Here is a 13,466-nt window from a genome sequence, read left to right on the forward strand (position 1 = left end):
TGGTTGGCTCGTTAGATGGCGCTGCCATAGATCAAACGGATATCAACTGCTTGTTTTTAAATAGGAACCCCCATTTTTTATTACATATTCGTGCAGTACGTAAAGAAATATGAATGTTTTAGTTGGACCGCTTTTTTCACTTTGTGATAGCTGGCGCTGTAATAGTCACAAAAAATGTCTCACAATTTTAGATGAACAGTTGGTAACAGGTAGGTTTTTTAAATTAAAATACAGAACGTAGGTACATTTGAACATTTTATTTCGGTTGTTCCAATGTGATACACGTACCTTTGTGAACTTATCATTTCTGAGAACGCATGCTGTTACAGCGTGATTACCTGTAAATACCACATTAATGCAATAAGTGCTCAAAATGGTGTCCGTCAACCTCAATGCATTTGGCAATACGTGTAACGACATTCCTCTCAACAGCGAGTAGTTCGCCTTCCGTAATGTTCGCACATGCACTGACAATGCGCTGACGCATGTTGTCAGGCGTTGTCGGTGGATCACGATAGCAAATATCCTTCAACTTTCCTCACAGAAAGAAACCCGAGGACGTCAGATCTGGTGAACGTGCGGGCCATGGTATGGTGCTTCGACGACCAATCCACCTGTCTTGAAATGTGCTGTTCAATACCGCTTCAACCACACGCGAGCTATGTGCCAGACATCCATCATGTTGGAAGTACATCGCCATTTAGTCATGCAGTGAAACATCTTGTAGTAACATCGGTAGAACATTACGTAGGAAATCAGCATACATTACACCATTTAGATTCTTATCGATAAAATGGGGGCCAAATATCGTTCCTCCCATACTGCCGCACCATACATTAACCCGCCAAGGTCGCTGATGTTCCACTTGTCGCAGCCATCGTGGATTTTCCGTTGCCCAATAGTGCATATTATGCCGGTTTACGTTACCGCTGTTGGTGAATGACGCTTCGTCGCTAAATAGAACGCGTTCAGAAAATCTGTTATCGCCCCGTAATTTCTCTTGTGCCCGGTGGCAGAACAGTACATGACGTTCAGAGTCGTCGCCATGCAATTACTGGTGCATAGAAATATGGTATGGGTGCAATCGATGTTGATGTAGCATTCTCAGCACCGACATTTTTGAGATTCCCGATCTCGCGCAATTAGTCTGCTGCTGATGTGCGGATTAGCCGTGACAGCAGCTAAAACACCTACTTGGGCATCATCATTTGTTCCAGGTCGTGGTTGACGTTTCACATGTGGCTGAACACTTCCTGTTTCCTTAAATAACATAACTATCCGGCGAACGGTCCGGACACTTGGATGATGTCGTCCAGGATAGCGGGCAGCATACATAGCACACGCCAGTTGGGCATTTTGATCACAATAGCCATACATCAACACGATATCGGCCTTTTCCGCAATTGGTAAACGGTCCATTTTAACACGGGTAATGTATCACGAAGCAAATACCGTTCGAAATGGCGGAATGTTACGTGATACCACGTACTTATACGTTTGTGACTATTACCTTATAACAAAGGGAAAAAAGTGGTTCAACTAAAACATTCGTTCTTAAAGTACTACACGAATATGTAATAAAAAATGAGGGTTCCTATTTTAAAAAACGCAGTTGATATCCGTTTGACCTATGGCAGCGTCATCTAGCGGGCCAACCATAGCGCCATGTGGTTTCCCCCTTCAAGCTAGAGAAGTTTCGTTCCTTGTAGTTTTTTCGTTTGACGCTTATTTCGTGATATATTTGGCCCGGTCACTATCAATGGACCACTCTGTATAGTCACCAGTGTAGCGTTCTGACTGACATGAGAGAATGAAATTGTATTTCAGAACTGATGCGTTCACACACTCCTGATCCTGGACGCTCAAAAATATCAAATTCAGATCCAGGCGAGAAAATCCGAAAAAAGTGCCTAACATTAGATCCCCAAAGTCACGCAGACTGATGGTCCTAAACGAAGTGATGTGATTCAGTTGTTGTTAAAGGTCTTTTCTCCATTCGAAATCTAAAGTTACGGTTCTCTTGGAAATTCTACGTTTTCCAGAGTGTGAATATTTTCTTTCTCTTCGTAATTATTTTTCCACGTCAATAAAACAGTTCAGTACCTTAAACTTCAGTTCAGAAATCACACAGTAATAATTTTGCTCAATTGAAGCTCGAATTCAAATCATAAGGAGAACAAATACTGTAACACTTCGGTAGTATATTTTCAAATAAACATTACATGCTCAGCTCCTTGTATTTCCCTGACTGTCCTTAAATATTTCATATTACTTCAAGATTCAGTTCAATAAATGTCTTGGCCTGGCGCCACAGAGAAGTGTTACATCAGTCAGTCAATTATATAAACGCAAGACTGACATTTTGCTATATTTAATTTTATTTCATGTTAAAAAACAGAGGCATTGCACGCTGCCCGGTGGCAGGGTATTGTCACCCTGCTGTCGCCACATGATGCAGTACCGATCAGATACGAACTGCAGTTCCCGAGCGCTTCTCGGTACTGCATGCCGTCGCAATACTTTTTCTTTCTATAACAATTTATTGACAAGTTAGCTCAAAATAAATTTCCTAGTTGTGATTGCGTCAGGCCGCTTGGCAATTTTGCTCAGTTACCATACCGTCTTAATGATTTGTACGATGACTAAAATTATCTACTAATGGTCGTCGTAGGCGAACCGTCACAACACTTGCAGTCACGTTCATCGCTAATCTACGAAACTGCACTGAAATATCGGAAGAGGTCACCAGGTGGCCCCCTTCGGTAGCAACTTTCATTGTTGATTTCCAGAATAGACCACTACACAATGCACTTTTCCCGAATTTCCATAGCCAAACTAAGAGCGATAAAAACGTAAATGGGACATCAAACTGGCCAGCGAGATGTCTAGTTTTACAAAGAATATTTCATTGCTCGGAAGTTGTCAGGGTAATAAACAAAACTTAGTCATTTGAGGGAAAATTAGGTATTGGAGCTTTGTCCGAGATAACTAATTGGCAACGTGAGGGCTAGTTTTGCAAAACCGTTTAAATTGCTTGTAAGTAATCGTGTTAATTAACAAAACTTGATTAGTGGTTTGGGGAAAAATTTCACGAACATCTGCTACCAACAATGTAAATGGATGCCTAGCTATGACTTGAAAGTTACATTGATGTAGGAATTGTTGTCTTCTTTCTTTCATATTGTTGTTGTTGTTGTGGTCTTCAGTCCTGAGACTGGTTTGATGCAGCTCTCCATGCTACTCTATCCTGTGCAAGCTTCTTCATCTCCCAGTACCTACTGCAGCCTACATCCTTCTGAATCTGCTTAGTGTATTCATCTCTTGGTCTCCCTCTACGATTTTTACTCTCCACACTGCCCTCAAATATTAAATTGGTGATCCCTCGATGTCTCAGAACATGTCCTACCAACTGATCCCTTCTTCTAGTCAAGTTATGCCAGAAGCTCCTCTTCTCCCCAATTCTATTCAGTATCTCCTCATTAGTTATGTGATCTACCCATCTAATCTTCAGCATTCTTCTGTAGCACCACATTTCAAAAGCTTCTATTCTCTTCTTGTCTAATTTATTTATCGTCCATGTTTCACTTCCATACATGGCTACACTCCATACAATTACTTTCAGAAACGACTTCCTGACATTTAAATCTATACTCGATGTTAACAAATTGTTCTTCTTCAGAAACGCTTTCCTTGCCATTGCCAGTCTACGTTTTATATCCTCTCTACTTCGACCATCGTCAGTTATTTTGCTCCCCAAATAGCAAAACTCCTTTACTACTTTAAGTATCTCATTTCCTAATCTAATTCCCCCAGCATCACCAGACTTAATTCGACTACATTCCATTATCCTCGTTTTGCTTGTGTTGATGTTCATCTTATACCCTCCTTTCAAGATACTGTCCATTCCGTTCAGCTGCTCTTCCAAGTCTCTGTCTCTGACAGAATTACAATGTCATCGGCGAACCTCAACGTTTTTATTTCTTCTCCATGGATTTTAATACCTACTCCGAACTTTTCTTTTGTTTCCTTTATTGCTTGCTCAGTATACAGATGGAATAACATCGGGGATATGCTACGAACCTGTCTCACTCCCTTCCCAACCACTGCTTCCCTTTCATGTCCCTCGACTCTTGTAACTGCCATCTGGTTTCTGTACAAATTGTAAATAGCCTTTCGTTCCTTGTATTTTACCCCTGCCACCTTCAGAATTTGAAAGAGAGTATTCCAATCAACATTATCAATAGCTTTCTCTAAGTCTACAAATGCTAGAAACGTAGGTTTGCCTTTCCTTAATCTTTGTTCTAAGATTAGTCATAGGGTCAATATTGCCTCACGTGTTCCAACATTTCTACGGAATCCAAACTGATCTTCCCTGAGGTCGGCTTCTACCAGTTTTTCCATTCGTCTGTAAAGAATTCGCGTTAGTATTTTGCAGCTGTGACTTATTAAACTGATAGTTCGGTAATTTTCACACCTGTCAACACCTGCTTTCTTTGGGATTGGAATTATTATACTCTTCTTGAAGTCTGAGGGAATTTCACCTGTCTCATACATCTTGCTGACCAGATGGTAGAATTTTGTCAGGACTGGCTCTTCCAAGGCTGTTAGTAGTTCTAATGGAATGTTGTCTACTCCGGGGGCCTTGTTTCGACTCAGGTCTTTCAGTGCTTTGTCAAACTCTTTACGCAGTGTCATATCTCTGATTTAATCTTCATCTACATCCTCTTCCATTTCCATAATATTGTCCTCAAGTACATCGCCCTTGTATAGACCCTCTATATACTCCTTCCACCTTTCTGCTTTCCCTTCTTTGCTTACAACTGGGTCCATCAAAGCTCTTGATATTCATGCAAGTGGTTCTCTTTCATCCAAAGGTCTCTTTGATTTTCCTGTAGGCAATATCTATCTTACCCCTAGTGAGATAAGCCTCTACATCCTTACATTTATCCTCTAGCCATCCCTGCTTAGCCATTTTGCACTTCCTGTCGATCTAATTTTTGAGACGTTTGTATTCCTTTCTGCGTGCTTCATTTACTGCATTTATATATTTTCTCCTTTCATCAATTAAATCCAATATTTCTTCTGTTACTCAAGGGTTTCTACTAGCCCTCGTCTTTTTACCTGCTTGATCCTCTGCTGCCTTCACTATTTCATCCCCCAAAGCTACCCATTCTTATTCTACTGTATTTCTTTCCCCCATTCCTGTCAATTATTCCCTTATGATCTCCCTGAAACTCTGTACAACTTCTGGGTCTTTCAGTTTATCCAGGTCCCATCTCCTTAAATTCCCACCTTTTTGCAGTTTCTTCAGTTTTAATCTACAGTTACAATTTAAAACCTGGTTCCTAAATCTCTGTCTTACCATTATATAATCTATCTGATACCTTTTAGTATCTACAGGGTTCTTCCATGTATACAATCTTCTTTCATGATTCTTGAACCAAGTGTTATCTATGATTAAATTATGCTCTGCGCAAAATTCTACCAGGTGGCTTCCTCTTTCATTTCTTAGCCCCAATTAAATTTTCGTCACCCTTCACTACCTGAATAATTTCTTTTACCTCATCATACATTTCATCAATTTCTTCGTCAACTGCAGAGCTAGTTGGCATATAAACTTGTACTACTGTAGTATGCGTGGGCTTCGTGTCTATCTTGGCCACAATAATGCGTTCACTATGCTGTTTGTAGTAGCTTACCCAAACTCCTTTTTTTTATTTATTATTAAACCTACTCCTGCATTATCCCTATTTGATTTTGTATTTATAACCCTGTATTCACCTGACAAAAAGGCTTGTTCCTCCTGCCACCGAACTTCACTAATTCCCACTATATCTAACTTCAACCTATCCATTCCCCTTTTTAAATTTTCTAACCTACCTGCCCGATTAAGGGATCTGACATTCCACGCTCCGATCCATAGAACGCCAGTTTTCTTTCTCCTGATAACGACGTCCTCTTGAGTAGTCCCCGCCCGGAGATCCGAGTATGGGACTATTTTACCTCCGGAGTATTTTACCCAAGAAGACGCCATCATCATTTAATCATACAGTAAAGCTGCATGCCGTCGGGAAAAAATACGGCGTAGTTTCCCCTTGCTTTCAGCATTTCGCAGTACCAGAACAGCAAGGCCATTTTGGTTAGTGTTACAAGGCCAGATCAGTCAATCATCAAGACTGTTGCCCCTGCAACTACTGAAAAGGCTGCTGCCCCTCTTCAGGAACCACACGTTTGTCTGGCCTCTCAACAGATACCCCTCCGTTGCGGTTGCACCTACGGTACCGCTATGTGTATCGTTGAGGCACGCAAGCCTCCCCACCAACGGCAAGGTCCATGGTTCATGGGGGGTGGGGTCTTTCATTTTAAAAAATTAAAATAAATATCAAATTACAGCTTGAATTAAAACATCTGGTTTCTCTTGATCTATACACTATTAATAATAATATGGTACTGGACAGTGTTTCAATATATTTCATGCTTTGTGAACAAAAGATGAGAATAAAAATCATTTAAAAAAGAAATGGTTAAATGTAAAAAAACGGTTAAATATTTTGTGAAATGATTTGTCCAAAAATAAGTAATAAAATAAGCTAGAGAAACATTTAACACCTCTCATTTAGTGCACACGATGTCAGACATAATTGAATCCCACGTAAAATGTTTCTCTAACATATTTTATTTCGTACTTTTAGACAAATATTACCAGAAATCATTAGACTTTTTTTCAAAACTTTTTTGTTTTTACCCTCAACAGTCCACTTTAGTACCATGGAAATTATTCCTTGATGTCTTAACAGATGTCCTATCATCCTGTCCCTCCTATTTGTCAATATTTTCCACATGATTCTCTTCTCGCTGGTCTGCGAAGAACTTCCTCATTTTTTATGTTTTCAGTCGACCTAATTCTCAACATCCATTTTAGTCGCTTCGCATCTCTTCTGTCTCAGTTTTCCGACAGTAAATGATTGACTACCATACAATGTTGAGCTCTAGACGAACATACTCAGATATTGCTTCCTCAAATTACGGCCTATGTTTGCTACTAGTAGACTTGTCCCGGCCAGGAAAGCCGTCTTTGCTTCCGCCTGTCGGCTTCCTACCTTAGCAGAACGCCTTCACGTCGTGCACTTCAAGATCCCCAGTTTTGATGTTCTGTTTCTCGGTATTCTCAGTCCTGCTACTTCGCATTACTTTCAACTTTATTACATTTATCCTCAATCCATATTCTGCACTCAGCAGACTGTTCATTCCATTCAACAGATCATGTAATTCTTTTTCGTTTTTACTGAGGATGGTAATAATGTCAGCGAATCTTGCCATTGATATCCTTTCACCATAAGTCTGAATCCCACTGTTGAACCTTTCTTTGATTACCGTCATTGCTTCTTCAATGTACAAATTGAACAGTAGAAGCTACAGACCTGTGTTACACCCTTTCTTGTTCTTCCAATCTTATTGTTCCCTCTTGATTCTTGTACACACTGTACACTGGCCGACTTTCCTTACGCCTTAGTACTATTTTCCTGAGAATTTAGAACGTCTTGCGCCATTTTACATTGTCGAATGCGTTTCCTAGGTCGGCAGATCCTAAGAATGCGACTTGATTTTCTTAAGTCTTGCTTTCATTACCAAGTGTAACGTCAGTACTGCCTCTCCGGTGCCTTACCTTTCCTAATGCTACAGTTATCGCCCGCTGGCAGCTCGTCAATTTTCTTGTCCATTCTTGTGTGTGTTATTCTGGTCAACAACTTGAATGCACGTGTTGTTAACTTATCTGGCCTTGCTTCGGTATTGTGTGGATGACAGTTTTCCAAAACTGATGGTATGTCTCCAGACTCATATTACGCAAACCAGTTTGAACAGTCGTTTGGTTGCCACTCCATTCATCGACTTTAGAAATTCCGGAGGAATGTTTGTAACCTCCCCCTCACTTATCGACCTTAATGACAGTGAAAAATTAAACCGCGTGCACCTAATGGAAATTTGGGAAAAGCAATCGTCACCGAAGTTAATTTGTCGGTAAAAAAGGAGTAAAGGGTTACCTCTAAATGTAAGGAAAAATGCAAATAAAATTTGTGAAATTTAATTTTGAGAAAAGGGTAAAATTAATAAAGAAAGTAAATGTGCGATCGTTACGTTAACAGTTAATTGGGATTAATCAGATATTTGAGATTTGGGGGAAATTACGGTCACCAGTCCTATGGATAACTACTATAATAACTGAAAACGAAAGATTAATGCACATATAATTAGCACTAAAATCGTGGCAACTGAAGGTTGACACGTGTTATGTGAAAACTGAATGTTTGTCAGAAGTAATAAATTTCGCTACGCTCTGACTTAATTTAGCAAAAGAATTAATAAAGCCGGAAAATTTAAAGTTAATTTAGTGACTGAAATTAATAGTGAACTTTGTTTCTGAAGCACTACGAAATTCAATAAAATAAGGTTAGTCTTGGGCTACCTCAACAATCATTTCAAAAGCTACTTGAATCTACGCAATTTGGAAATAAGAGATTTAACTTTGAACTTGAATTAAATGATTCTGAACAATTAACAATAGCAAAATTTAGTACGTACCAAACTGAGCTGCAGTCACAGGTAAGCTAAAATATGGTAACAAAACTCGGACTCTTAATTTCTGCTTGTGTAATCTAAATATTGCAGCCAGCTATGAATACCTTAACTGAACTTTGAAATTAAAGCAGTGAAATGGAATGATATTACTTCAGTGCTGGCGTATGAATTTAACGACACTCGGGTTCATTCCAGAAAAGGAAGGGACCCTGCTTGGTAATGCAATTGGGACAATGAGCAACAAAGGTTCATGTTAAGTTGCTGTATTTTTGTGTTTGAAAAGCTGAGGTCTGCCATACAGTTCTAAAACTTTACGTGCTTTTAGTCTTCCTTGTTGGTTGGTTGAAGGTTTGCAGTCGTCGATCGAGGAGGTGGCGACAGTCACTCATTGTCGGCCGTCGCTGTTGCAGAAGCTGGATGTTGGCGCGCCTTCTTCTCGACACGGTCACCAGGCGAAACGGGCTCTTGATGTGCGCCAGCTAATGCTTCCCGTCCGCGACACCGTGTCAGAAACTATCATAGCAAGTCGAATGCTATTACATGCTGCCAAATCCCGAAAGCGCGGCAACTCGCGGGAGCGTCACACACCTGCTCTACCGCCCTACCCCAGCCAGACTCTGCTCTGCCCGCGCTCCACGAGGCAGAGTTAACACCTCCAAAGATCCTAAACACTTTGGTTCTCCACACGACCTATCGATGTAATCGTTCGATAGCATAGTTTTCCCTAGGCCAGACCCAGCGTAAAAATACAAATAATATTTACAAAACAAACCAATTAAACATCGACATAAATGTATATATATATATATATATATATATATATATATATATATATATATACAAATAGTAAAACAATTACAATATATAAAGACGCAGAAATGTCATATCTTCAGGTAACAAAATAAGGAAAAAAATTTATAGTACAATAGATGGAAATAGGAGGATATGCATTTCCTGCGTTACATGTTATCCATTCTTTTGGCCTAATTTGATTTTAAGTCTTCCAAAGCTGCATTCTGGAATTCCTATGTCTTCCATATATGTGCGCATTTTTTTCTTATATCACGCCATCAGCAGTTAATCCTCTCGTATAAGCCTTCAGCGTACTCTTCCCACATATCCGATCCGTCCCCTGCGTTTTTTTTTTTTTTCATCAGTCTTCTGACTTGTTTGATGCGGCCCGCCCCGAATTCCTCTTCTGTACTAACCTTTTCATCTCAGAGTAGCACTTGAAACCTACGTTCTCAATTATTTGCTGGATGTGTTCCAATGTCTGTCTTCTTCTACAGTTTTTGTACTCTACAGCTCCGTCTAGTACCGTGGAAGTCATTCCCTCAATCCTTAACAAATGTTCTATCATCCTGTCCCTTCTCCTTATCAGTGTTTTCCGCATAGTCCTTTCCTCTCAGATTCTGCGTAGAACCTCCTCATTCCTTATCTTATAAGTCGACCTAATATTCAACATTCGTCTGGAGCACCACATCTCAAATGCTTCGATTCTCTTCTGTTCCGGTTTTCCCACAGTCCATGTTTCACTGCCATACAATGCTGTACTCCAGACGTACATTCGCAGAAATTTCTTCCTCAAATTAAGGCCGATATTTGATATTAGTAGACTTCTCTTGGCCAGGAATGCCTTTTTTGCCATAACTAGTCTACCTTTGATGTCCTCCTTGGTCCGTCCGTCATTGGTTATTTTACTGCCTAGGTAGCAGAATTCCTTAACTTCATCTACTACGTAACCATCAATCTTGATGTTAAGTTTCTCGCTGTTCTCATTTCTACTACTTCTCACTATCTTCGTCTTTCTTCGATTTACTCTCAATCCATACTGTGTACTCCTTAGACTGTTCATTCCGTTCAGCAGCTCATGTAATTCTTCTTCACTTTCACTCAGGATAGCAATATCATCAGCGAATCGTATCACCTAGAATTTTAATTCCACTCCTGAACCTTTTTTTAATTTCCATCATTGCTTCCTCGATGTGCAGATTGAACAGTAGGGGCGAAAGGCTACATTCTTGTCTTACACCCTTTTTAATACGAGTACTTCGTTCTTGGTCGTCCACTCTTTTTATTCCCTCTTGGCTGTTGTACATATTGTAATGATCCGTCTCTCCCTATTGCTTACTCCTACTTTTTTCATAATTTCGAACATCTTGCACCATTTTACATTGTCGAACGCTTTTTCCAGGTCGACAAATCCTATGAATGTGTCTTGATTTTTCTTGTCTTGCTTCCTTTATTAATCGCAACGTCAGAATTTCCTCTCTCGTGCCTTTGCTTTTCCTAAAGCCAAACTGATCGTAATCTAGCGCATCCTCAATTTTCTTTTCCATTCTTCTGTATATAAGTCTGGTGGTATGTCGCCAGACTCATACATTCTACACACCAACGTGAATAGTCGTTTTGTTGCCACTTCCCACAATGATTTTAGAAATTCTGATGGAATGTTATCTATCCCTTCTGCATTATTTGATCTTAAGTCCTCCAATGCTCCTTTAAATTCTGATTCTAATACTGGATCCCCTATCTCTTCTAAATCGACTTCTGTTTCTTCTTCTATCACATCAGAGAAATCTTCCCCCTCATAGAGGCTTTCAATGTATTCTTTCCACCTACCCGCTCCCTCCTCTGCATTTAACAGCGAAATTCCCGTTGCACTCTTAATGTTACCACCCTTGCTTTTAATATCACCGAAGGCTGTTTTGACTTTCCTGTATCCTGAGTCTATCCTTCCGACAATCATTTCTTTTTCGATGTCTTCACATTTTTGCTGCAGCCATTTCGTCTTAGCTTCCCTGCACTTCCTATTTATTTAATTCCTCAGCAACTTGTATTTCTGTATTCCTGAGTTTCCCGGAACATTTTTGTACTTCCTCGTTTCATCGATTAGTTGAAGTATTTCTTCTGTTACCCATGGTTTCTTCGCAGTTACCTTCTTTGTACCTATCTTTTCCTTCACAGCTTCTGTGATGGCCCTTTTTTAGAGATGTCCATTCCTCTTCAACCTTACTGCCTACTGGGCTATTCCTTATTGCTGTATCCATAGCCTTAGAAAACTTCAAGCGTATCTCGTCATTTCTTAGTACTTTCGTATCCCACTTCTTTGCATATTGATTCTTCCTCACTAATGTCGTAAACTTCAGCCTACTCTTCAGCACTACTATATTGTGATCTGAGTTTGTATCTGCTCCTGGGTGGGCCTTACAATTCAGTGTCCGATTTCGAAATCTCTGTCTGACCACGATGTAATCTAACTGAAATCTTCCCGTATCACCCGGCCTTTTCCAAGGATACCTCCTCCTCTTGTGATTCTTGAACGGGCTATTCGCTATTACTAGCTGAAACTTGTTACAGAACTCAGTCTTTCTCCTTTCTCATTCCTTGTCCCAAGCCCATATTATCCTGTAACTTTTTCTTCTACTCCTTCCCCTACAACTTCATTCGATTTCCCCATGACTGTTATATTGTCATCGCCCTTGCATTCTGTATTATCTTTTCAATATCCTCATACACTTTCTCTGTCTCTTCATTTTCAACTTCTGACGTTGGCATGTATACCTGAACTATCGTTGTCGGTGTTGGTTTGATGTCGATTCTGATAAGAACGACCCTGTCACTGAACTGTTCACAGAAATACACTTTCTTCCCAACTTTCCTCTTCATAACGAATCCTACTCCCGTTATACCCTTTTCTACTGCTGTTGATATTACCCTATACTCATCTGACCAGAAATCTTTGTCTTCTTTCCACTTCACTTCACTGACCCCTACTATATATAGATTGAGGCTTTGCATTTCCCATTTAAGATTTTATAGTTTCCCTACCACGTTCACCGAGCGAGGTGGCGCAGTGGTTAGCACACTGGACTCGAATTCGGGAGGACGACGGTTCAATCCCGTCTCCAGCCATCCTGATTTAGGTTTCCCGTGATTTCCCTAAATCGTTTCAGGCAAATGCCGGGATGGTTCCTTTGAAAGGGCACGGGCGATTTCCTTCCCTAACCCGAGCTTGCGCTCCGTCTCTAATGACCTCGTTGTCGACGGGACGTTAAACACTAACCGCCAACACCGCCTACCACGTTCAAGCTTCTGACATTGCATGCCCCGACTCGTAGAACGTTATCCTTCCATTGATTATTCCATGTTTTTCTCATGGTAACCTCCCCATTGGCAGTTCTCTGCAGGAGATCCGAATGGGGGACTATTCGGGAATCTTTTGCCAATGTACAGATCATCATTACACTTCTTCAGTTACAGGCCACATGTCCTGTAGATACGCGTTACGCGTCTTTAATGCATTGGTTTCCATTTCCTTGTGCAGCCTCATACCGTTGATCATTGCTGATTCTTCCGCATTTAGGGGCAGTTTCCCACCCCTAGGACAAGAGACTGCCCTGAACCTCTGTCCGCTCCTCCGCCCTCTTTGACAAGGCCGTTGGCAGAATAAGGGTGACTCCTTATGCTGGAAGTCTTCATTCGCCAATGCTGATTATCAATAAAAATTTAAGTGGCAGGGATCGAAAACGTTTTGAGTATGAATCAAGGACGCTAACCCTTTTTTTTCTCATTTTTGTTCGGTATTGTTCGTTGCGTTTGGTCTGGGCGGACGTCATATGCCATCCGTTCAAGTTGATTGTTGATTCCTTTACTGTTTTTTTTTTTATTACAGAGAGCAAACAGCCCTCTGACCGAACACGCTGAACTACCGTGCCGCCATCCTAGACAACGGGTGCAAGTCTGCTTATATTAGTGGAATTTCTCTAGTTTTCTTAATTTGATGCCTTTGCTCTTAATTTCACCGAAGATTGTTTCATCTTTTCTATATGTTTAATCAACCCTTGTGGCCACCATTTATTTCTCCTTTCCCATGCAGCCATTTCTTC

Source organism: Schistocerca cancellata, chromosome 1, assembly GCF_023864275.1.
Source record: "Schistocerca cancellata isolate TAMUIC-IGC-003103 chromosome 1, iqSchCanc2.1, whole genome shotgun sequence".
Taxonomy (NCBI): Eukaryota; Metazoa; Arthropoda; class Insecta; order Orthoptera; family Acrididae; genus Schistocerca; species Schistocerca cancellata.